This window comes from Lepus europaeus, chromosome 16 (genome assembly GCF_033115175.1).
Source record: "Lepus europaeus isolate LE1 chromosome 16, mLepTim1.pri, whole genome shotgun sequence".
NCBI lineage: Eukaryota > Metazoa > Chordata > Mammalia > Lagomorpha > Leporidae > Lepus > Lepus europaeus.
In genome coordinates this window covers 54,476,437-54,500,815 of record NC_084842.1, presented here as the reverse complement: position 1 = coordinate 54,500,815, position 24,379 = coordinate 54,476,437, and the positions used below count along the sequence as shown (strand labels likewise).

Below are 24,379 nucleotides of genomic sequence, written 5' to 3'. Positions count from 1 at the left end.
AAAGAAATATATCTTAATGACACAATCACAGGCCCAACTCAGTTTTCTTCTTTGTTCTATTGCTGTGTTAAAATTTCTCAAAAAGAACGTTTTTCTTCTTTAGAGTTGATAATGTTTGTTACTGTGTGCATAAGAACTATATGTATATGTGTACATGACCTCAAGTCATGCCTTACTGTTAAGGAGATGATGCATATACTGACTTGGGCATTTTAAAAGCTCTTTCAACGCAGTTATGTCTTTCAATGCAGCTATGTTATAAATTAAAGTCATGCTTTATTTGCCTTTTGTGTAATCAAAAGGAGACTTGCTATTGCCAGTCCCATCAGAAACTTTTTACAATAGAGACACATAACATTTAAATGACAAAATGACATTCCTTTTTATTGAATCAGTGTCCAAAATAAAAATACCATTTATATATCCATACTCTACTGACAGTACTGTTCTGAATTTCAGTAATAAAATTCATAAATATTGCATAAACACATTAAACAATACCATTCTCTTCTTTAAAGATGTCTACACCTAAAATATTCATTTTAATGACGAAAAATATACAGCACCAATAGAAAGGGAAAAACATATACAAAACTTCATGAGGTCATGACAGCTTTCTTCAAACACCTGCAGTGTGTTCAGGTAAAGAAAGCATAAACATTTTCTCTTGCTCCACATCTGATCATATGGAAATGGCACACAAATATAAGAAACTTCTAAGGTTTCAGCTTTTTTTTCACACAACTCTCTACTACTTACATGATTTTTTTAAAGATGCATATTATTTGGAGAATGGAGAAAACCATACCCAGGAAAAAAAGTAGACACAAACTTAGTAAAGCCATGAACTCCTGAAGAATTGATACAGATCCAAGATGTCCAAACAGAGAGGCCCTACACAGGGAAGAACTAGAACAACAAGAGAAGGACTGCAGGAGACTGACGGAGGGAAATTTTTGGTAAAGAAGGAAGAGGAACTGTAAATAGCACAGACACCTGGACAGTCAGCAAGAAGAGAGGAACAAAGCACACTGCAGCTACACCCCTGGCATCCAACCACGGGTATGCCATCTTGCCAGAGAAAGGTGAGCTGAAAGCACCACATCTCAGACCAGTGAGACTATCACAGTTCTGTGCGACTTTAAGGCCAGTCTAGAAAGTCAAGTGGGATCAGAGGAACAGCTTTGCTCCAAAAATGCAACCCACATTGCTTCTACCCCTCCACCCTGTATTAAGTGATTGCAGGCAGTCCCACTGCAACCAGAAGCAACCCCATCTCTGGATCTGGAGTACTTGCCAGAGCTGATAGCAGGTCCCCCCTCCTTCTGTAGCTGTAGGATTGCTGGACACAAGCCCTGGAGCCATGTTTACTGACTCTGCACCATCTGGGGAAGTTCCCATCTTGGTTCCTGAGGCCTGGCACCAGCAGTGGCTGATGCACAAGCTCAGAGGACCAAACCTGGGGAAGTGTCCTTTTGCATCTCTGAGCACAAGGGGCTGTGGAGGTGGGACACAAGTCCAAGAGGACTCTCACATTGCCTGTAGAAAGTGACTTTGTGTGCTAGAATATCTGGAGTAACTCATGCATCAGTGGAACCTGGAAGAGACTGATCTGCATTATCCTGCTTCAGGGTGGTGTCTGTCAGTCCACAATTTCCAGAAAAATCGCACTTGCTCTGGTAGCTTAAGGAACCCACTATATTCTGCGGCTCTGAGACTATGACAGTTCGCTCTGTAAGTCCCAGAGACACTTGCACTCACGCATTGGGCCTGAGGAAGGCTTTATCTGCATTCTGCTCCTCCAGATCTGAGAATATTAAATCATAAAAGAAAATACAGAGGAAATATTTCAAGACATTAATGTAGGCATTTATTTTGGTTTTTTTGGTTAACACATAATAAGTGTAGGCAACAACAGCAAATCTAGACAGATGGCATTATTTCAAACTCAGAAGCTGCTTCACAGCAAAGGAAATACCAGATTTAAGAGACATCTGACAGAATGAGATAAAATATTTGCAAGCTACTTATCCAACAAGGAATTAATATTCAGAATATATCAGGAACTCAAAAATTAAACAATAACAATCAAAATCAACCAATCCAGTTCAGAAATGAGCAAAGAATCTAAATAGACATTTCTCAAAAGAAGAAATACAAATGGTCAACAAATGTATGAAAAGATTCTCAACATTGCTAGCCATCAGGAAAATGCAAATCAAACCTACAATAAGATATCACCACATTTCTGTTAGAATGGCTATTATCAAAAACATAGAAAGTAACAGATGTTGGCTCAGATGTGAGGAAAGGGGAACTCTTACACACTGTTGATGGCAATGTAAATTATTATAGCCATTATGGAAAAGAGTACAAAGAAAATTTAGAAATAGAACTGCTTTTTGGTCAAGTAATCCCACTACTGGGTATATATCCAAAAGATATGAAATAATTGCATTAAAGAGATAACTGCCCTACCATGTTTATTGCAGCACTTTCCATAATAGCCAAGATACAGAATCAACTAAAGTTTATGGCTAAAGAAACTGTGGGATACACACACATACATACAAACACACACACAGTGGGAAATTATTCAGAGATAAACAAATATGAAATCATTTCATTTGCTGCAAAATGGATGGAACCGGAAGAAATCAGGATAGGAGAAATAAGACAGAAAAAAAAAAAACCTGTATATTCTCAAATATGTGGAAGCTATAAATAAATAACACAATGCACATAACAACAACAACAACAAAACCTAAGTCTCAACACAGAATGGTGATTGCCAGAGACTGGAAGGTGTAGGGGAAGATAGAGGGAGTTTGGAAAATGGGTACCAAATCAGAGTCAGATTGAAGGAATAATTTCCTAAAATTATACAGCATAGTGGAGAGACTACAGTCTACAATAAACTAGTCTATATTATATGAACAAACAGAAGGAAGAAGCTCCAAACTTCTAATCATAAAGAAATGCCAAAGAAGCAGAAATACTGATTACCCTGTTTTAATAAATATTGAAATGTCATATTTTAGCACAAAAATACATATAATGCTTATTGATATAAATTTTTAAAATGACTTGATATGGAAAGCAGAGAAGGTTGTCTTAAATAATATTACAACTCCAACCCCCCAAAAGCCCTTTAAATGGATTACCTGACAATTATGTTCCAGGGATACACAAAGGGCTTCAAAAAGTTTGAGAAAAAAATGGTATTAAAATATAATGTGCCTTTTCAATGAATTTTTGAAGCCCTCTCACATAGGTGAATTCCCACATTAGATAGATTTTGAACTTGGGTATTTTTCAGTTGTCTTTAAAGCTCAAGACTTGCACATCAGTATGATATTTAGTTCTGCATATATACAAATATTACCCTAAATATAATTAATCACATGTCTTACACACCAGAAACAGCTGTATAGCAAATTACTCTTTTTGTATGTAACATAGTTGAATCTGGAGCCATTTCAGGGGATGAGATAAAGGTAAAATATACCTAAAATGAACTTCATTGCTGCACAAGTAAAAACGAAAAATGTCTACCATATTTTAACTTATAGAGAAATTAAGTTAAATGATAGGCTTCACTTAGTTCCCTTAATGCTGCAGAGTTCTATGAAAAAGCAATTATACTGAGACTTAGTTTCCTAAATTCGCTGAACTTCTCTTCACTAAAGCGTTTTTCTTGTAAATTACTATGTAGTGACAGTTTCAAATTCACAAGTGACAATAGTGGTATATGTGTTATATACACATACACACACACTGAGCAAGAATGTGGTGGTAACAAATCCCATTATAGTATTTACTCACCTTTAGCAAAGCATTTACTATTAAACTCCACGAAGAATTCTCTGATGGACACCAAACTCTCTTCTGTTATCTTTGTTTAAGGAGGAATGGTGATTTGTTGGTTCTGCTCTCCAACATCCAAATCTTTTTCTAAGCAATCTGGTTTTCTCTGGAGGAATGATAGTCTCCTCATTCCCATGGCGTTGCATTAGTAAAAAGATCATTTTAACTAATGGTTTTGACATTAGTTAAACATTAGTTTAACTAAAGGATTTGACATCCTCCTTAAAGACATAAAATGCAAACCCTTCATCACCTAAGCAGGAATTATTGGGGATATAAGCCTTCCTATTGGAATCACAAAAAAGGGACATATCACTGACCTATTTCCACCCTACATATAGAGTACAGACATGAAATGCATGAATGCATTATAAAAAAATTAAGCTCTGCCTACCACTAAAGAAGCCCAAAGGTCAAAATTTCCGTTTGTTTATCTTGTAAGATAACATGGCTCTTTGTTGTGAGTGTTCCAACAGAGGAAATGCAGCAAGCATAAGCAAGCACAGTTACAGGTAAGACATCGCAGAGGCACCATCCTTTCAAACTACCTAGTGCTTTGGGGCTGCTGTAATTTCTGCTGGTTTTCAAAGAAGATAACTCAGAAACCTAGAAATCTTTGATCTCATCTATATCCTTCTTATAAATTCTCCCTTGAGAAGGTTCGCAAAGTTTCTATTGCTGGCAACCAAAATCCATAGATTATCATAGGGCAATAACAAAATATATAGTAACAATACTGAGTTTAGATACACAGTGAGAATTACTAATCCTGATATAAAACTGTTTTAGATAGATTTATAAGGATGCTGGGTATAATTTATAAAACTCAATTTTATATTTGAAGAATTTCTATGTACAACAGCAGGAAAAACAGATACCCAGCTTAAAACTCATGAAGACATGCCAGATTTCTCTACAGAAAAAACAAACAAATAAAACTAAATCATTTAACTGAAGTGAAATTAAAGGAGACCTAACAACTGAGAGATACATCACATTCATGGATTCGAAGACTAAAATTTTTCAAAGATGTTGATTTTTCACTAATTGCTCTAAGGATTGAATTGTATTCAAATAAAATCACAACTCTGTGCCTGTGCGCATGTACATGTAAATAAGCTGATACCAAAATGTGGAGCTGCAAAGACCCAAGAATGACAAAGATTCTGCTAAAGAAAACAAGATGAGATGACATGTTCAATGGAAATAAGGAGTTCTAACAATATAATTATTAAAACAAAGTAAATAAATATAATGCAGAGACCATTATTAGAGCACGCACATATTGGCAACTGATTTTTCACAAGTTAGCACCTCATACAATACAGTAAGAATCTTTTTCAATAAATTATGCTAGGACAATTTAATATCCACAAAGAACAAAGTGAATCTTGACATATTTCTCACATCATATAAAAAAATCAATTCCAAGGGAACTGTGGATCTAAAGTTTAACAGGCAATATAATAAAACTTCAAGAATATAGTATTGGAAAGTATCTTTATGACAGGGTAGAGAAACATTTCTAAAACAGGACAAAATAAATAGAACTATGAAATACAGGATTGATAATGTAGATTATATAAATTTAAGAATTTATGCTCCCAACCTACAGCGTTAAGGGAGTGAAAAGGTAGGCCACACACTGGTAGAAACCACATGTAACACACACAGTGAATACAGGATTTTTATACTCTGTGTGTGTGTGTTTCAATTATACCAAACAAACAGACAAACAAACAAAAAGCAGTAAATTATGGCAAGAGATTTAAAAAAAAAAACTTCAAAAAAGAGCAAATGGAACTCAATCTAAATAGTCAGATAAGAAAATTAAGACCAGACCCAGATATCAAAAAACAGCAATCAGAATGGCCAGTATTTAAAAAGCCTGACAAATAATGAAATTGGTAGGGAGTGAAGCGATGGAAAAACATCAAACTGGTAGGGGGTATATGGTTATAACCACTTTGTGAAACAGTTTGGCATGATCTACTAAAGCTGAAGATACACAGATCTAATAATTTCACACCTGCATGTATAACCAACAGACAGAAAGATATAAAGTAGAAACATGTCAAATGTCTATAAACAGTATAATGGAGTTAAAATTGCAAAATATCCATAAGTTAAATACCATAAAGCAAGGGAAACGATTAGAGTACAGCTGTGTGCAACAGCTAGCATAACCAACATCATGTTTAGAGAAAGAAGCTAGGGAGGAAAGGATGCATAATGAATGTGTGATTCCATTTATTCGAAAAATGGAGACTCAAACGTGCTTAGCGATGGGCACATAGGAGCTTAAACTATAAAGTAAAGCAAGGGATTAGCAACATTATATTAGGAACATTGAAGTCAGTATAAAAATTGACAGGAGGCTGAGGAACAGATGGTGATTTAGAAAAGGAGTGTGGCTACCAGAATCTTAGCACATCTATTTCCTGTCCTGGATGTGTTTGCAAAAGGGTTGGCTTTGCCATAAGTAATTAGGGTGTATAATTTTGTCCTCCAAACTGTTTTGGATAGTTTATATTGCATCAAAATAAAAATTGAAAATTAAAACCTGAAAAATAAAATGAGGAAACTGTACTCTCTAAATATTTTCAATTGGATGTGATTTCTGATTTCTTTTTTAAATGTTAAGTTCTTTAATTTACTTGAATGGAAGAGACACACAGATGGAGATTTCTCATTCACTGGTTCACTCCCCAAATGCCCACAACAGCCAGGACTAAGCAAGGCTTCAATGAGATTCTGGGAACACAACCCAGGTTTCTCACAAGGGTGGTAGGGAATCAACTCCACCTGAGCCTCCCAGAATCTGCATTAGCAGAAAGCTTGAACAAGGATCACGGCTATGCCTCCCACTCTGCTATGGCAATGCCAGCATCACAAATAACTTCTTCACCACTAGGCCAAATGCCTAACCTCCTACATGTTTGTTTTAAAAACTGGAAGCCACAACATCAAATAACAGCACAGCACTGTAATTCTTCTGCATCTTATTTCCTTCCTGCTTAGATTCACATGTTTAGCAAAACTTTCACATATCATTCTTTCAACTGACTTCCTAAAACATAATATTGTATGACATTTCTTAAACATGATATTTTATTGAGATTAATAACAGAAAAAAAAGTTTCTAACTGCACTAAAATGAATTAAATTTTGAGCATATTAATTTATTTATAAAACTTATTTGTAAATTAGGAAATAAACATACTTCAGGAAACAAAATACATATGTAAGAAATGCCAAGGGGCCGGCACTGTGGCGTAGTGTTTTAAAGCCATGGCCTGCAATTCTGGCATCCCTTATGGGCACTGGTTCGTGTCCCAGTGGCTCTGCTTTCAATCCAGCTCCCTGTTAGTGTGCCTGGGAGAGCAACAGATGATCCAAGAACTTGGGTTTCTGCACCCAAATGGGTTACCAGGAAAGAGCTCAGGGCTTTGGCCTGGTGCAGTCTTGGTTGTTGTGGACATTTGTAGAGTGAACCAGTGGATGGAAGATCTTTCTCTCTCTGTCTCTTCTCTCTCTCTGTAACTCTGCCTTTCAAATAAAATAAATCTAAAAAAAAAAAAAAGAAAAAAAGAAGAAGAAATGCCAAGAGTACCTGTTTTTATCTGAATTCTCTTATACTATATAATACAAAATTCAAAATTCTAAATATAATCACCTCATTTTTTGCAAACATAATTTATTTCTGAGGTTATTTAACTATCTTCTTTTGTTCTTGCTTGTTGTGGGACCTAATTCATGTAGATCATGAACTAAAATCCATGTACAGCTGTTATCTTCTCTTGAGGCTTAGACAAAATTTCAAGTACCAAAGACTATTCTCAGTAAGCTTAAAATTAATCGTGAGGGCAGAAAAAAGATACACTATTAAAAATTTGCATTGTAGCACTCTCCTAAACATTTTCAACAATACAACATGAAGAAATTATCATAGAGAGAAGCATACAAATACCTTTCAGAGTAAATAACTTACCTTCATGAAATAGGAAACAGAATATGTGAGTGTTTGAATGTTTTTCCCACTATATAGAAGCACACAATACACTTAAATGTATTCCTTTATTTTAATAAAATATTTGAATCAAAAAAGGAATATATGGAACATATAAATGATAAATGTAATATAATACAAAATATAATATCCAGATTGTTTTGTACACACAATCCAAATTCTCTAAGAAACTATAAAATTTTTATTTGCTTTATGTATTCCTGATCTCCAATAAAAGACAAAACACACTGTGAAAAAGCACTGCTCCCTGTTGTGCTGTACACACTGTGTATGGCTTGCTTGCTATTAGTGTTATCCAGGTTGATAGTTTTCTTTCATGAACATTCTCATAAAATTGATGAAAATAGAAATGCAGTCAAAGAAAAATAAAATTAAGGATATCATAAGGAAAATATCACTAATAATGTTCCCTTGGACATTGTCTTCCAGTCAGAAATGGTTTAGGTAAAACATAATTGAAAACATTAAAAAATGCACTCAGGTTAAGACTCTTTTCTTGGTCATAGGTATAAATGAGATATTATACATTACTTGGATCTCTGTTCAACATCTTCTAAACAAAAGGTTATTCACCCAGTAATGTGACAGAACCTTATACGTTGAAATGCATTTTGGTTAGAAATTAACTAAATGTTTTTTTTAAAATGAAGTATCGGGCCGGTGCAGTGGCGTAGTAGATTAATCCTCCTCCTGCCATGCTGGAATCCCATATGGGCATAGGTTCTCGTCCCAGCTGCTCCTCTTCCAATCCAGCTCTCTGCAGTAGCCTGGAAAAGCATTAGAAGATGGCCCATGGGCCCCTGTGCCTCATGAGAGATGAGGAAGAAGCATCTGGCTCCTGGCTTCGGGTCAGTGCAGCTCCGGCCGTTGCAACCTTTTGAGGAGTGAACCAACAAAAGGAAGACCATTCTTTCTGTACCTCCCTCTCACTGTCTGTAACTTGACCTCTAAAATAAATAAATAAAATCTTTAAAAAAAAAATGAAGTATCATCTAATGATGAATCAGATTATTCCCTTAATGGGAAGTAGAACTGTCAAATTCTAATATGATAGGGAACATTTACTGTTAGTCAATTTGAAATACTTTTCTAGACAATAATAATTTTAAAATATCCAATTGATATGTATTCTACATTACTGAGATGGTCTAATATGTCCCCTGGTCAATACAGAGAAAGTACAATTGTACCAAATTTTGAAATTTTTAATGTTTTTGTGAGTATCTTCATATTTATATGAGATACTCTTGAAATAATAGGATAATTGTGAATATTAAAATATAAGTGACATCGGCTGGTGCCACGGCTCACTAGGCTAATCCTCTGCCTGCGGCGCCAGCACCCCGGGTTCTAGTCCTGGTTGAGGTGCCAGATTCTGTCCCAGCTGCTCCTCTTCCAGGCCAGCTCTTTGCTGTGGCCCGGGAAGGCAGTGGAGAATAGCCCAAGTGCTTGGGCCCTGCACCTGCATGGGAGACCAAGAGGAAGCACCTGGCTCCTGGCTTCGGATCAGCACAGCGCGCCGGCCGTAGCGGCCATTTGGGGGGTGAACCAATGGAAGGAAGACCTTTCTCTCTCTCTCTGTATCTCTCTCTCTCTCTCTCTAACTCCACTTGTAAATAAAATAAAATAAAATAAAATAAAATAAAATAAAAGTGACATTTTAAGTCATCAAATGGTTATAGAAAGCTTTCTTTGTGTCTGATATAATTCTAAGTGCATAAGCACACATTAGTGTAACACTGATCTTGCTTTTGAGTACTTTATGCTATATTAAAGAAGATCTGTACACAGTTAACAATAATTCAAAGAAGTCACTGTTGAGTATCATAATAAAGTAAAAAAATCTCAGTATCCCACAAATGTCAGGAAGAAAAGAATCACTTTAGGCTTGATTACACTGAGTCAGGAATTTGGAGATAGCATGTTATATGACTTTACTGGACTGCCAGCATTTCAACAAATGGCCATTTCAGAAGCAAGACATTATAAGCAGCAGAAGTACAAATAGAGATTGAGTACAGGATGGGGTAAGAATTCTGAATGGGCTTTGGCTAAAATTTTAGCCTCATGTTGGTGGGTCAATCTAAACGTTGAGAGGTTGTCCAAAAAGACATATATCATACACTTTCCCTGATCAGGGGTAACTAAGAGTACCTAAAATGTAATGTATTGGCGTGAAAAGGACATTTTGAGGTTTGATGATTGTTTACAGTCCTTGTCTCTTCTGTTGAGGAACAGTGTCTCTTTTCTTCATATTATTTGTTGAACTCTTTTATTTAGTGTAGGGTTAACTTTATGATCATTAAGTAAACTGAGAGCAGATCTCTGTAAGAATTAAGAGTGGGAATGGGAGAGGTAGGAAGAGTGGGAAGGAGGGAAGAATCACTATATTCCTAAATCTGTATATATTAAATACATGGAATGTATAACTTAAATACAATATTTTAAAAAAGCAAACAAAAGAAAAAGAGATTTATTTAACTCATAGTTTTGGACACTGAATGTCCCAATGGCGTGATGCAGGCTCTGGCAAGGCCCCATGCTGGATGGTGAAAGCGTGTGTGGGAGAAAAGGTCGCAACACAAAACAGAAAGCTAGAACCACTGGCATTCCACAGTCCTTCTCAGAATTAGCGTTGCCAGCGACCTGAAGGCCATCCTAGACTTGACTCCTTAAACAGTCTACACCATCTGCCAACAGCACCTCCTTTTCAACCAAGTTTCCAAACAGAAACTCTAGGAGGATACACTCAAACCACAGCAGACAGTTAGCAGTGCCTTTTCTACATCCAGACTCTTTCTACAAAACAAAACAGAATGACTACTACAGTAATATAAGCAAGATACTGTTTGTGACTAATCGAATAATACTACAGAGTGTGGAGCAAAATACTGCAGAAAAAGTTACCTAAGGAGCATCGTGAAGTTACTATAAAATAATCTAGTGAATAAAATGGAAACCAAGGGCAACTGCAGTGTGGGATGTGAGTATAATAGAAAACAAATAGTGAAACGGTACTATAAGGAATCTACACAGCTTCTTCACTCAACTGTAAAGGAAATATGAAGATAAATTCAGAGGATAGTTAGTCCCTCCTTATCAAAGTTCAGTTTTGAGCATGGGCAGGAGAGAGGATGGGGGGAAGTGTCATTATGTCCCTAAATCTGTATATATGAAATGCAAGAAACTTGTAAAACTTAAATAAAATTTTAAAAAGCTTATTAAAACTTTAACCCATTTAAATCCAAAAATTTTAAATATTAATTATGTATATACTATGAAACAACTCAGTAATTCCAAAGATAATTTCTAAATACCAAAAGTGTTACAAGATGTACTTACAATACTCAATCCATCTGCTTTACTCTTCTTTTTATAATGTGGGCTAAAACTATCCAAAAAATTTAGGGAGAAAATAAGCATGTAGTTATATGGATGAAAATGATTCCTGAAATTGGTATTTAATTCACTTATTCTGGAAAATAGCTTATATGCAAGATGATAATTTAACCAAAAAGCTAGAGGAATTAAAAATATATTTCTTTCTTTTTTAAATCAACTGAAACCATCATTAATTCTGAATATTTCCTTGATGCCTGTCACCATGGTATCATATCACAGAACTATTAGAAGAGAAACATTAAAAGGAACTGAAACTCTGATGTCTTTTGTATTCCATTGTAAGTTTTATCAAAGCTTAGGAAGTGACAGAAATACTTCACATTCTTTATTCTAAAGTTAAAGGGGGAGACATTTAAAAAGATGTATCTTTGAAGTATTGCTGCCAATTGTAATACTGAGACTAGAACCAGTCTCAAGGGTAAGGATCAGGAATGAGGGCACCTACCTGAAAACCTTCTGCTTCTAGCATCAAACACTAAATGAAGTTCACTGCAAACCAACAAAGCAAAGATAACAGATTTGAGTAAAATGAGATGCTGTGAGAAAGACCAGGGCAGCTGCTAGAAATGCTACTTTCCTCTAGGCACACTGATAATTTTGCACTAACTTATGAATAGTCTTTTATGTGTTCAAAACATTATACTAGCTGCATTGAACCTGTGGAGGTGTCCCTGCCACTGATCTCATCCTAAATTAAAGACTCAGTAGGAATAGAAATTACTTTTATGGCTTCCATGTAAGCTACTCAAAGTAGCTAAACCTTCGATTCTACACCTAAATCTATAGCCACATTTATGTCTTAATATCAGTAACACAGGGTGGTTGAAGGCTCCAACCATGGACAAAAAAACATGTATCCTTGTACAAGCAGACATCCACATGTCAAAAAAAAAAAAACTTGCGGCGCCGGCACACCGGGTTCTAGTCCCGGTCAGGGCACCGATCCTGTCCCGGTTGCCCCTCTTCCAGGCCAGCTCTCTGCCGTGGCCAGGGAGTGCAGTGGAGGATGGCTCAAGTCCTTGGGCCCTGCACCCCATGGGAGACCAGGAGAAGCACCTGGCTCCTGCCATCGGATCAGCGCGGTGCGCCGGCCGCAGCGCGCCTACCGCGGCGGCCATTGGAGGGTGAACCAACGGCAAAAGGAAGACCTTTCTCTCTCTCTCTCTCTCTCTCTCACTGTCCACTCTGCCTGTCAAAAAAAAAAAAAAATCTAAACACAGACTTACCCCTTTAACAACAACAACAACAAATCAACTAAAAATGAACCATAGATATAAATGTAAAGAACAAAACTATAAAATTCACAGAAGGCAACATAAAAAAAATTGGATGATCCACAATTTTTCAAAAACATTTTGGACACAATACCAAGGGCACAAACCATGAAAGAAGGAATTGATTTGGGATTTCATTAATATTTTCACCACCCTCTGTGCAGAACATACAATTAAGAAAAATAAATGGCAAACCACAAACTGGGAGAAAATATTTGTGGAAGTCATATTAGTAAAAGATGTGCATCCAAACTCAAAGAATACTTTAAGACTCAGCAACAAATAAACAACTTAATTTTTAAAAATGAAACAAATTGAGCACACACTGTACTTATTAGCCATACACAGATGGCAAATGAGCAGATGAACAGTAGCTCAACATGACATGTCATTAGGAAACTGAAAATTTAAATTACAATGAGACACCTCAACATACCTATTAGAATGGCTAGAATCCAAAACATTGGCAAAAACCTGTTGGCTAGATCAGGAGCAATAGAAACTCCCATTTATTTTTGCTGGGGATGCAAAATTATACAGTCATTTTGGAAGACAGTGTGACAGTTCCTAACATAACTAAACATAGTCTTTCTGTATGATCCAGGAACTGCATTTTATCTAAATGAGTTGAAAACATATGTCTACAAAAAACTTGAACATAAATGTTTATGCCAACATTGATAATTTCCAAAAATTGGAAGCAATGAAGATATCATTCAATAGGTAAACCAACAAACTGTGGTTGGAAAGATTATTCAGCAGTAAGAAGAAATAAGCCATCCCCCCCCCCCAAAAAAAAAAAAGACATGCAGGCTTAAATACATATTGCTAATTGAAAGAAGCCAATCTGAAAAGGCTACATACATATGTTGCCAACTAGATGACATTCTGGAAAAGGCAAACTATAAAGACAGTAAAACAATTTTATTTTTGCCAAAGATTGGTGGGGGTGGAGCAGTGAGGAGAGATGACCAAGTGGCGCTCAGAGGATTTTTAAGAATGAAACCTACCATGTTGAAACTATAACAATAGCTACTTGCCATTTTACATTTTCCAAAACCAATAGAGTTTGAAACGCTAAGTAAACCCTACCATAATCTATACATCACAGTAAATATTAGGGTATCAATACTGGTTCACCAATAGTAACAAAAGTTCCACACTAATGAAAAGAATTGTAACAGAGGAAAATGTGTCGGGGGAGGGTGGAGGGGAAATGGGAACTCTAAACAATATTTCTGTAAACCCGTAACTGTTCTAAAACATAAAACCTACTTAAACTACATTTAAGAAAAATGTAAAGTGTTTAGTCTTGAAGAATAACAGTTCTGTATAATAACACCAGGAAGAAAAAACTTTGAAGTGTAAATTGCAGGGTTCCATCAAAATGCTTGCACTATTCCTCTTAAGAAAATGACTCTAAAGTCAGTAAAGAAAATATATGTTAATCTCTGAAATATGTGAAAAAAATCTTTATTTTAGATGTATTCCTAAAATTTGAATTCACCAAACTGTGAAGCCAAGACACTGAGAAAAATGACACTGAATTAAAAACAGAAGCCAAAGAAATAGCCTGACTATCAGAAAGACAAAAAATAACCATAATGAAAGAAAAATATCCACTCTTGACAAAAAATTAGGGTAAATAGGGAAGGGATAGCTATTATATTAGAATTTGTATCTATGAACTACACTTAATCTGTTCTGTGTGTATTAATGTTACATTAACATGAAAAAATAAAGTATCAGAAAAACACTAAAAACAACAAAAAATAGTTACATCACTTCAAAATAAAGAACTTTAACTCCAAAACTAATAAAGATGAAATTGTTTCAAAATTTTTGGAGAGCAAAGTAATAAAAATAGATAGAAATTTTAAATGTGTATACCAATTGAACCAATAATTCCATGTAATGATTTATCCTAAGGGGATTATCAATTAAGGACAAAAAGATTTATGCACAAAGATATTCTTGTAAGTCTTATGTATATATAATGGGGAGAAATTATAAGTAACACACATGTTCATCAAAATAGCAACTATTAAATAAATTATGGTCACTCCTCAAATTATAAAGAAAATACTTTGCTTACAAATTGAGCTTGTAATGCAGGCTGTAAAATTATATTTATGGAATGATTTATATAAAATAACATATAGGTTGTCTGCATGTCCAAATCTATATATGATTATCTGCTTGTGTCTGTACACAGAGAGAAGGGACTGAGGGTATCTGCTTTTATTTTTTATGTCTTACTTCTCAAGAATGTAGATGCATTAAAAAATTAAAACAAATAGGCAAGCAAAAAACAAATAAGGCCAGACAGCTTATGGGTGAGGCTTCCCATGAAGGAGACGTAACTGCATGGGTTGGCCTATCTCACTGAATTAACATCATCGTCATCATCATCATCATCCTTCTCATCAATATTGTATCTATAGTTTCTGGCAGCAGGAGTTGGAATTACAAACCTGATGTATCAACTGCTGGAAATCACATTATCCAAGCCAATCTTCCTCTTACTACATTTCTGCCATTTGCCAAGTCCCCAAAATCCTAAACTAGATGGCAGGTGTAAACTCTCCTCCCTCCAATTCTTTCTATACCCACAACCTGTGTTGTCTTTTTGAAGGAGGAACTGTATCATGTTGCATGTGTCCCACCATCTTCCTGGAATCACATACTTGCTGCTACAGTAAAGGCAACAAGTTTTACCACTCTGCATGGGTGGCTCTTAGCCACACTCTCCATCCTCACAGTGAGCCACCTTTCTATCTGCACTCCACTCACACCACTCTTCCTTTGGTCCTTCATTCTCGCTTGGCTCCCTCCTGTCACAGACTCTGCACAAGCTGCTGCTCCTTCTTCCTCTTTCCCTAGTTAACTCTTGCTTATCCTTCCATATTATTAACTCAAGCATCAAACTCTCAGAAGCACACTCCTTAGCCTTGCTAATTGAAATGTCCCATTATATAACCACATTGCATTGTGTATCTCTTCCATTGTTGCTCTTATCACAGTTAAAATTTGTGATACATTTTATTAATGTCTGTCTCTTTACCTCAATATAAGCTCCAAGAGTACAGGGAACATGTCTATTTTTACTTACTATTGCATTAGCACACAGTCTGATAAACTTAAGCAACTCAATAAATCATTCATTGAATAAATATTGAATCATTCAATAAATCAATCAATCAAAACATCTCAAAGCTAACAGAATTTGTAGGGATTTATTCATTATTATATCAAATTTTGTACACACACTGTGATATTCATTCTGGATATTAAGTTTACAACAAGGGATCATGTATGGACAGGCTATCACTGATCTTAGAAAGATATACTTTCAAATATTAGTAAAATGAGAACAAAAGGCATTTTCTCTCAGTATTCCCACTTTTTTTCCCAAGCATGCTTGAAATGAGAATCATTGCTACCATGAATTCAAATGTGTCATTTATGAGAACTTCTGAGACAGTTACACAAAAAACTAATGGTGATGTTTCTCTTTTCCATGAATTCAATAATCTGAGCAGACGCTCTTTAAATATGTTTCCACACACTGAATATGTAAAATACAGCAAATAACACCAAATATGTCACTATTCATCTGAATATATTTAGGATTTGATATAATTTTTTAAGATTTATTTTATTTATTTGAAAGGTAGAGTGATAGAGAAATAAAGAGGGAGACAGGGAGAGAGAGAGAGAGAGAGGAAGGAGACATGTGAGAAGGAGAGAAAGAGAGAAAGGGAGGGAGAAAGATGAGAAAGAGAAAGAAACAGAGACAAAGGGAGAAAGAGATGGAGAAAGAGAAAGAGAAAAAGAGTGATGTCCCATCTGCTGGCTCACTCCCTAAATGGCTATAAAACTCAGGCTAGGCCAGGCCAAACTCAGGATCCTGGAACTTAATGCAGGTGTCCCACATGGGTGGCAGGCGCCCAAGTACTTGGGCCATCTTCTGCTTCTTTCCCAGTTGCATTAGCAGGCAGTTGAATAGGAAGCCAAGCAGCTGGAACTCGAACCTGTAGTACTCTGATGCAGGATACCAGCATCACAGGCACCAGCTAAACCTGCTGCACTACAATGCCTTATGCTAATTTTTAAACTATCATTGTAGGTTGCTATCTTAAACTTTATATACATATACATATACATGCACATATATATATATGTGTGTGTATATATATATATATATATATATATTATGAAAGAGAGAGAGAAAACTTTTCTTTAGAAAATCTTCTAGTTTCTTTATCAAGACAGCCTGAGCTGAAGGCCTCTGTTACAGGCCATCATGCTCAGCTGGTGAGATTAAGGATAAAACCAGGATTTCCACAGATACCATATAGAGCTTCTGGAACAGTGTCTTCAGTACCTGGCTTATACCCTTCTGAAAGGCAAACCGGATTCTGCATGAGACATACTCTGGAATTCAGCCAACTTCCACTGATACTCAGGGGCATGAATGCTTTCTGGTGAGATTACATGGAGGACCACATCCGAGTGTATGAAAGATCCCTTTAATTATGGGAAGAATAAGTCAAGCTTTACATCTCCTGACCATTGTAATTATTCAGCAACAAAAAGATAAATGCGGATTTTGGCACCTGGAAGAGGAACAGGTTTTTTGAGCAGAAAGCTGTTATGTAAACTATAAGTTAAAGAAGTAAGCCCAGAAACAACAAGCCATAAATCTTGTTAGACTCATCTTTGTATAAGAGTATTTCCAAAATCACTTGCCTTGTAAAAAGCAATCTCAACCAAGGCTATAATGTGAAGGACAATGGTAACATTTTGAGAAAGGATCAAAATTTCTAAAATCATCTGGAAAACACACTTTCTAGAAATCTTATAATCTGGCACATTTTGGGATGTGCACTGGGCTGCTTCTAACTTGATTTTACACCTGACTGGACTTCCGTGAATCATCAGTATAAACATTGCTCAGTTCTTTCTGTCCTTTTTTTGCAACGTTGCATGCAAAAAAGATGGTTATCTAGGTTTTCTGCATCAATGACTCCAAGTTGTATGGGGATACACTCCAATGTAAGGAAGACATGGAATGAAAAGATGCACTTCTGGTTAAGGGAGGAGGGGGTCAGAGTATTTACCAGCATACAAGGACTCTACACTGGAATGAAAGTGGAAAAAAAGAGGGAGAATTTCTTTTGCATAAATAGTCTCTGTAATTGTCTGTACACAGATTATTTAGACTATAGTAACTGTTACATTTATATTTCTAATTAAATCATATTTAGGGTTCTAGAAACAATCCCCAAAGGAAAGTTTTCTGGCTACTTTAAGGAAGAGCCAAACATAATTTCTAGTTCAGTATGTGCTCCATAGTAAAACTCTGCAAGAGCAGTCCAAGAGAAAAAGCCCATTCTAATCTGCCTGCAGAACTCACATGCTGATTATGAAGGCATCTGGAAACTGCAGAGTCCTTGAAGATGTGAGGTCCTGAGTTCTGGTGAACTTAGTTGATTATCACATTTGTTAAAAAAAAAAATAAAAAATAAAAGGGATAAAAAAGTATCTGCGTCATTAAAGAAGTAAGCAGAAGCAAAAAATAGGGAGAGAGAAAAAAAAAGTCATTGGCTTTGAAATGAGTCTTCTTTTTAACTGTTAAATGAAGTTTTTGTTTAAAGTAAGATTTGCTTTTGATTACCTTTGTGCATTTCCCAAACAAGCCTATATGAAGACACAATACCCTGCATAGAGTGGATGCTCTATAAATATTATCGACTATATTGAATGACTATTTATAAGGAAAAGAAAAATTGAAAAAAAAATTTGTTGCTACTTATGTGATATTTACAAGATGCCAAAGAAATTTGATTTCTGAAAACAGTTTGCAAATTTCCAGGTCTTGAGAATAACACATACAGTGATTTCATTGCAACATTACTATGTTTAATACTGAAATGAAGAAATGCTATACTGAAAAATAAGAAATATGTTACTGAAATTTTAAAAATCTTCTTTTGGTTTAAGAAAATACATGGAAAGCTTAAAAAAAAAAAGGAATAAGAGGGAGAGCATTTGGCCAAGAATTTGGGTACCAGTTAGGATACCCATGTGTCCCAGATCAGAGTGCCTGGGTTGGAACTCCATCTACTTCTGAATCCATATTCCCATTAATGTGCACCATAGCAGGCAGCAGGTGATAGCTCATGTTGTTGCATCTCTGTCATCCATGTGGAAGACCTAGATTGAGTTTTAGATTCCTAGATTTGGCTCCTTGTCTCAGATTGTTGCAGGTACTTTGGGAGTAAATGAGTTGGTTCAGTTTCTTTTTCTCTCTCCCTAAAAATAAACAAATAAAAAATTTAAAGAGGGATCAGAATGAACACCTGAATTTCTTTTCTGAAAACCTGGATATTTTTAAAAATAAACAATAACATACCTATTTGCTAGAATTCTACCACAATTTATACAAATTCTTAAGCTCTTTTCTGTGTTATAAAATACCCAGACATTTCAGAATGAAGATGATATAAGTGGGGTGCAAACAAGTGTCTCATGACATTGAAGTTCTTTCTGTTTCTATCACCTTAAATATCAAGACTGCCCTTTCACCCATAGAGTTCACATAAACATTCTTTTTTAAAAGGCTCATGAGTACCCACTACTGTTCTACTACTTCACTTTCAATCTGTTTTTTTCACAGCAAGAAGATGGAGACATTTTCTGAGCTTAACTATAACCTTTACTATCATTAAAAGAACATAGTGTGGGAAAGCATTCTATTCTAGTGGTTAAGAAACTACGTAGGATCCCTGCTTCCCACGCTAGAGAACCTGGATTCAATCCTTGGTTCTGGTTCCAGCTCTGATTCTACCTTCCTGCTAATGCAAACCACGAGAGGCAGCAGAAGATATCTCAAGTAGCTGGGTCCCTGCCATCCTTGTGGGAGATGTGGATTGAGTTCCCAACTTCCAGCTATTGGCCTCCCTAATCATTGCTGACATTTAGGAAGTGAAGCAGCAGATGGGAGGTCTCTATCTGTCTTTCTCTACTCTCTTATTTTTTTTTTAATTTTAAAAAGGGACACAATAAGTTGAAAATCTATAGCTACTAATTACCCACCATTTGAAATGACTGTTTCTATATATTTGAGAATATGATATGTTTCAAACTTTCAAGATGTTAATATAGACAAATGTACCAAAAGTTATACCCTTACATCTAGGAATTATACATCTAGAAATTTCATTGACGAGAATAATTAGAGATAGGCTCAAAACATTGCAGATGTAGTTTCCCATTATGACATGATGTTATAATTGAAAAAATAAAACCAACCTAAAGACAGTAAAATACCAAGTTGGCTAAATAATATATATTGTTATGATTTTGTGCATCTGTAAATAACAGGAAATCCTACTAATGAAGGTTTTAACTCAGTTTGTTTTTCTCAGATGAAAAGTCTACTCACAAGTAGTGGCTGGTACTGTTCTAGGTACTCAGTGATCCCTACTTGATCACAGGTTTTTTCTACATTTCTGCTCTCACAGTCTTAGAATATCGCTTATGTTCTCAGAGGTGAAGCATGGCATACAACTCAGTGCATTTTTTTAAGTACCAAGAGTGGGATGATGATCAAACATCTCTATGCATCAGTCCATTTTGTTAAAGAAAGCAGACACTTCAGAAATCTAGCACAAGACATGTATTAAATACTACTGGTCACAACTGAGTTACATCACCAATCCCAGCTGGAAGAGAAAAGTAAAAAATGAGTATTGCTTTTTCAGCCTCAAGTCTTAGAAGTGAAAAGAGGGCCGGCGCCACGGCTTACTAGGCTAATCCTCAGCCTAGCGGCGCCGGCACACCGGGTTCTAGTCCCGGTCGGGGCACCGATCCTGTCCCGGTTGCCCCTCTTCCAGGCCAGCTCTCTGCTGTGGCCAGGGAGTGCAGTGGAGGATGGTCCAAGTTCTTGGGCCCTGCACCCCATGGGAGACCAGGAGAAGCACCTGGCTCCTGCCATCGGATCAGTGCAGCGCGCAGGCGGCGGCAGCCATTAGAGGGTGAACCAATGGCAAAAAGGAAGACCTTTCTCTCTGTCTCTCTCTCTCACTGTCCACTCTGCCTGTCAAAAATAAAAAAGTAAAAATAAATTTAAAAAAAAGAAGTGAAAAGAGACAAGGTGAGAAGTGAATGTGGAGTTAGGCAATGCATGGAACTGACCAATATACTAGTCAGAGTTCTAGAGAGAAACAGAACCAATAGACTGCAGATGATAAGGACAGATTTATTAAGAGGTATTGACTCACATACTATGGAGTCCACAATCTGCTGTCTGCAAGTTTAAGAGCCAGGAAAGCCACAGGTGAAGTTCAGTCTGAAAGCCTGAGAACCAAGGAAACCATTTATTTAAGCACAGATCAAGACTGAAGCCCCAGGAGTCAGGAGTGCTGACTCTGGAAGGCCAGAGAATATGAATATCCCAGCTCACAAAGAGAGAGGGAAACTGTGCTTCCTTTGCATTTTTGTTCCATTCATGCCCTCGGTTGGATAACGACTGTCCACATTGGTGAGAATCATCTTTACTCCATCTACCTTAAGAGCTAGTATCGTTCAGAAGCATTCTAACAGGCACATCAAGAAATACTGTTTTAGCTGCTATCTGGGCATCATGCTCAGTTATGTTGACACCTAAAATAAACTATCACAACTACATAAATCATATATTTGAGATAGATTTCATCAGAGCAGGGACTTTAACTGTTGTCTTTCATATTCCTGAGAGTAGGTTAGAGGTCACTGAGATAGGCCGGCGCCGTGGCTCAACAGGCTAATCCTCCGCCTTGCGGCGCCGGCACACCGGGTTCTAGTCCCGGTCGGGGCACCGATCCTGTCCCGGTTGCCCCTCTTCCAGGCCAGCTCTCTGCTGTGGCCAGGGAGTGCAGTGGAGGATGGCCCAAGTGTTTGGGCCCTGCACCCCATGGGAGACCAGGATAAGCACCTGGCTCCTGCCATCGGAACAGCACGGTGCGCCGGCCGCAGCGCGCTACCGCGGCGGCCATTAGAGGGTGAACCAACGGCAAAGGAAGACCTTTCTCTCTGTCTCTCTCTCTCTCTCACTGTCCACTCTGCCTGTCAAAAATTAAAAAAAAAAAAAAAGAGGTCACTGAGATAGAGGTCACCACTTGACACCGTAAGTAATTGATGAATGAATGGATTGATAGATGAATAAAATATAGGCATTCACCCCACATATATTTTATTTTTTTTCTTTTTTTTTTTTTTTTTTGACAGGCAGCAGAGTTAGACAGTGAGAGAGAGAGAGACAGAGAGAAAGGTCTTCCTTTTTCCGTTGGTTCACCCTCCAAGTGGCCACTACGTCCGGCGCGTTGCGGCTGGCACGCTGTGCAATCCGAAGCCAGGAGCCAGGAGCTTCTCCTGGTCTCCCATGGGGTGCAAGGCCCAAGCACTTAGGCCATCCTCCACTGCACTCCCGGGCCACAGCAGAGAGCTGGACTGGAAGAGGAGCAACCGGGACAGAACCTGGCGCCCCGACCGGGACTAGAATCCAGGGGTGCCGGTGCCACAGGAGGAGGATTAGCCTAGTGAGCCATGGCGCCGGCCCACCCCACATATATTTTCAAAAGATATTAAGAGCTAGAGAGTTTCCTATAAAATATTAAACAAAGAAAGCAAAATGCAAATCTATTTATTCTGTAATTACAATTCTGAAACACAAATTTGCCACGTAGGAAGATAAGATTGAGATTAAGAGTGGTTCTATTCAATTAGTTTTACTCCAAGTAACAACCATGCTGAACCTCAGTTTCATTGCAAAATGGGTAACAGAAGCTGTAACTCAAAATTCGTTATGAACATGAAACAAATATGTCTCAGTTGCTAGGTATCCACAAGAATCGGTTTTGTTCCCTTCCTTATTTTTGATTAGATTTTTAGCCAAGTTTATAATTTTCTATCTGATCCAACTTTGTTTTCTAGCCAGATTCTCTACACCTCTTCACCAGACATCTTACATGAGACTTACAATCACCTTCTGCTGATCCTCTACTTGAGGCCAACCAAGAAATGGTAAAAAATATACATATGTATATCTATATTTTGGGGAAGTACATTTGGATCTTCTAATTGAAATAGTATTATTCCCTAATATAAAATATTTTAGTGGTATAAGTGATTCAGTCTTTTACAACCACATTGTTTCATGTACTCTCCTGTACTGAATATAATATAGTTGCTATGCTCAAGGGACACACACTCCAGAAAAAGACAGATGGACTACAAATTATAGGTAAATGAGGCAGATGCAGGGGTAACACTGAAACCATACTGAGTGTTTGCAAGCATAGAGGGAGGTAACAGGGTCTAGCAAAGGCAGGAAGGATCAAGGCAGCTTTATGGAGGATGTGCTACAAATGCAGATTGATACTATGGAAACAGGTAGACTTTGAATGAGAGAAACAGGGGGTGAAGCATTTAAGAAGAAGACAAAGGGAACATCTTCTGAAGAATGATGCATTTCTACCCCAAGAAGCTTGCAACATATTTTCCTTTGTCACTTTACTCACAAAGCCACTTCAAAATTCAGCGAGTTTCTGATAAATGAAAATCCTCCACTCTTGCAGCAAGGAAAGGTCATAAAACTGATAACAAAATTCTTTCTGGGCTCAGATTTGTGTCTGTATTTAAACTTCTGCAAAATCTGGACAGATTTCAAATACTCTGCTTTAATTATTTTAAAAACCTAGGGCACTATTACAAGTTGCATCTTTGGTGTATAGAAATAACTCCACATTATCTTTCATTGAAGTAAAAGTATAATTAAAGCCTTTGGAAATTCATATTTTAGATTTCAGCAGCTCATGTACAATATAGCAGGACACTTTTTTAGCTACTAAGATAGAATTACACATCTGTTATAAACATCATTTCTCTTATATAAAATAAACATATATGCAAAGTCTTTATGTGTACTAAAGGAGCTCACCTTTCCTTGAACTTCTTTGTCCCTCCTCTCCACCTACCTAATCTCTACTTAAACTTCAGCAGGAATAAATCCCTTCCTTATTCTGGAACCATGAGAGAGAAGTCTTAGGTTCCTGTACTTTTCATCCTAACAAATGTCAATTGTCCATCTCCTTCACTACATTTATAATGCTCACAGACTATAAGCCCTTCTAAAAGGGTCAGTGCAACTGTAATTAAGACTCCAGACTCCAGACATGAGCTGCCTGGAGTGAAATTCTAGCTCTGTCACTCAGTGGCTCTGCCTCTGTATACCTCACGTACTTATCTTTTGGTTTCCTCATTTGTAATACAGAGTACACAGTTCATAGAGTTGTTATGAAGTTATCTAGCACTTTTAAAACATTTATTCTGGAGCTTGATTCATAACAAGTAATATATGTTTAGCTATCTTAAAATTATTACTTAGTCATCAGTAAATGCACACAGTATGATTCTTGTCCTTTAACAGATTATAAAAATGTGTTGACTAAATGGATAGAAGAAAATGATTTACCAAATTTCTTTTCTCCCATCCTGTTCTTCCCACTTTACTTGGGTCTCTTCCTCCTGCTTTCTTGGACCTCATTTGCTTCTCTTTTCTTATTTTTTCTGATCTCTTCCATTCTTATTTCACAACATGGGTCAATACTCCAATTTATTAATCCTTGGGTTAGACATTGTGAAATTCACATACCTCATTCATTTCACTGAAAGGACTTAGTTAAACACATCTATTTCCCACAAGTACAATTCTTTAGAAATAACACAAAATAATTGAGATAGTTACATAAGTAAAGTATGT

The 24,379-nt window shown here is 36.8% G+C and overlaps 1 protein-coding gene across 1 annotated transcript in view; it reads right to left on the bottom strand.

Annotated features, from left to right (window-relative positions):
* The window catches only part of KCTD8 (potassium channel tetramerization domain containing 8), a 305,352-nt gene that overhangs the window by 211,337 nt on the left and 69,636 nt on the right, over positions 1 to 24,379 (bottom strand). The window lies entirely within an intron of this gene.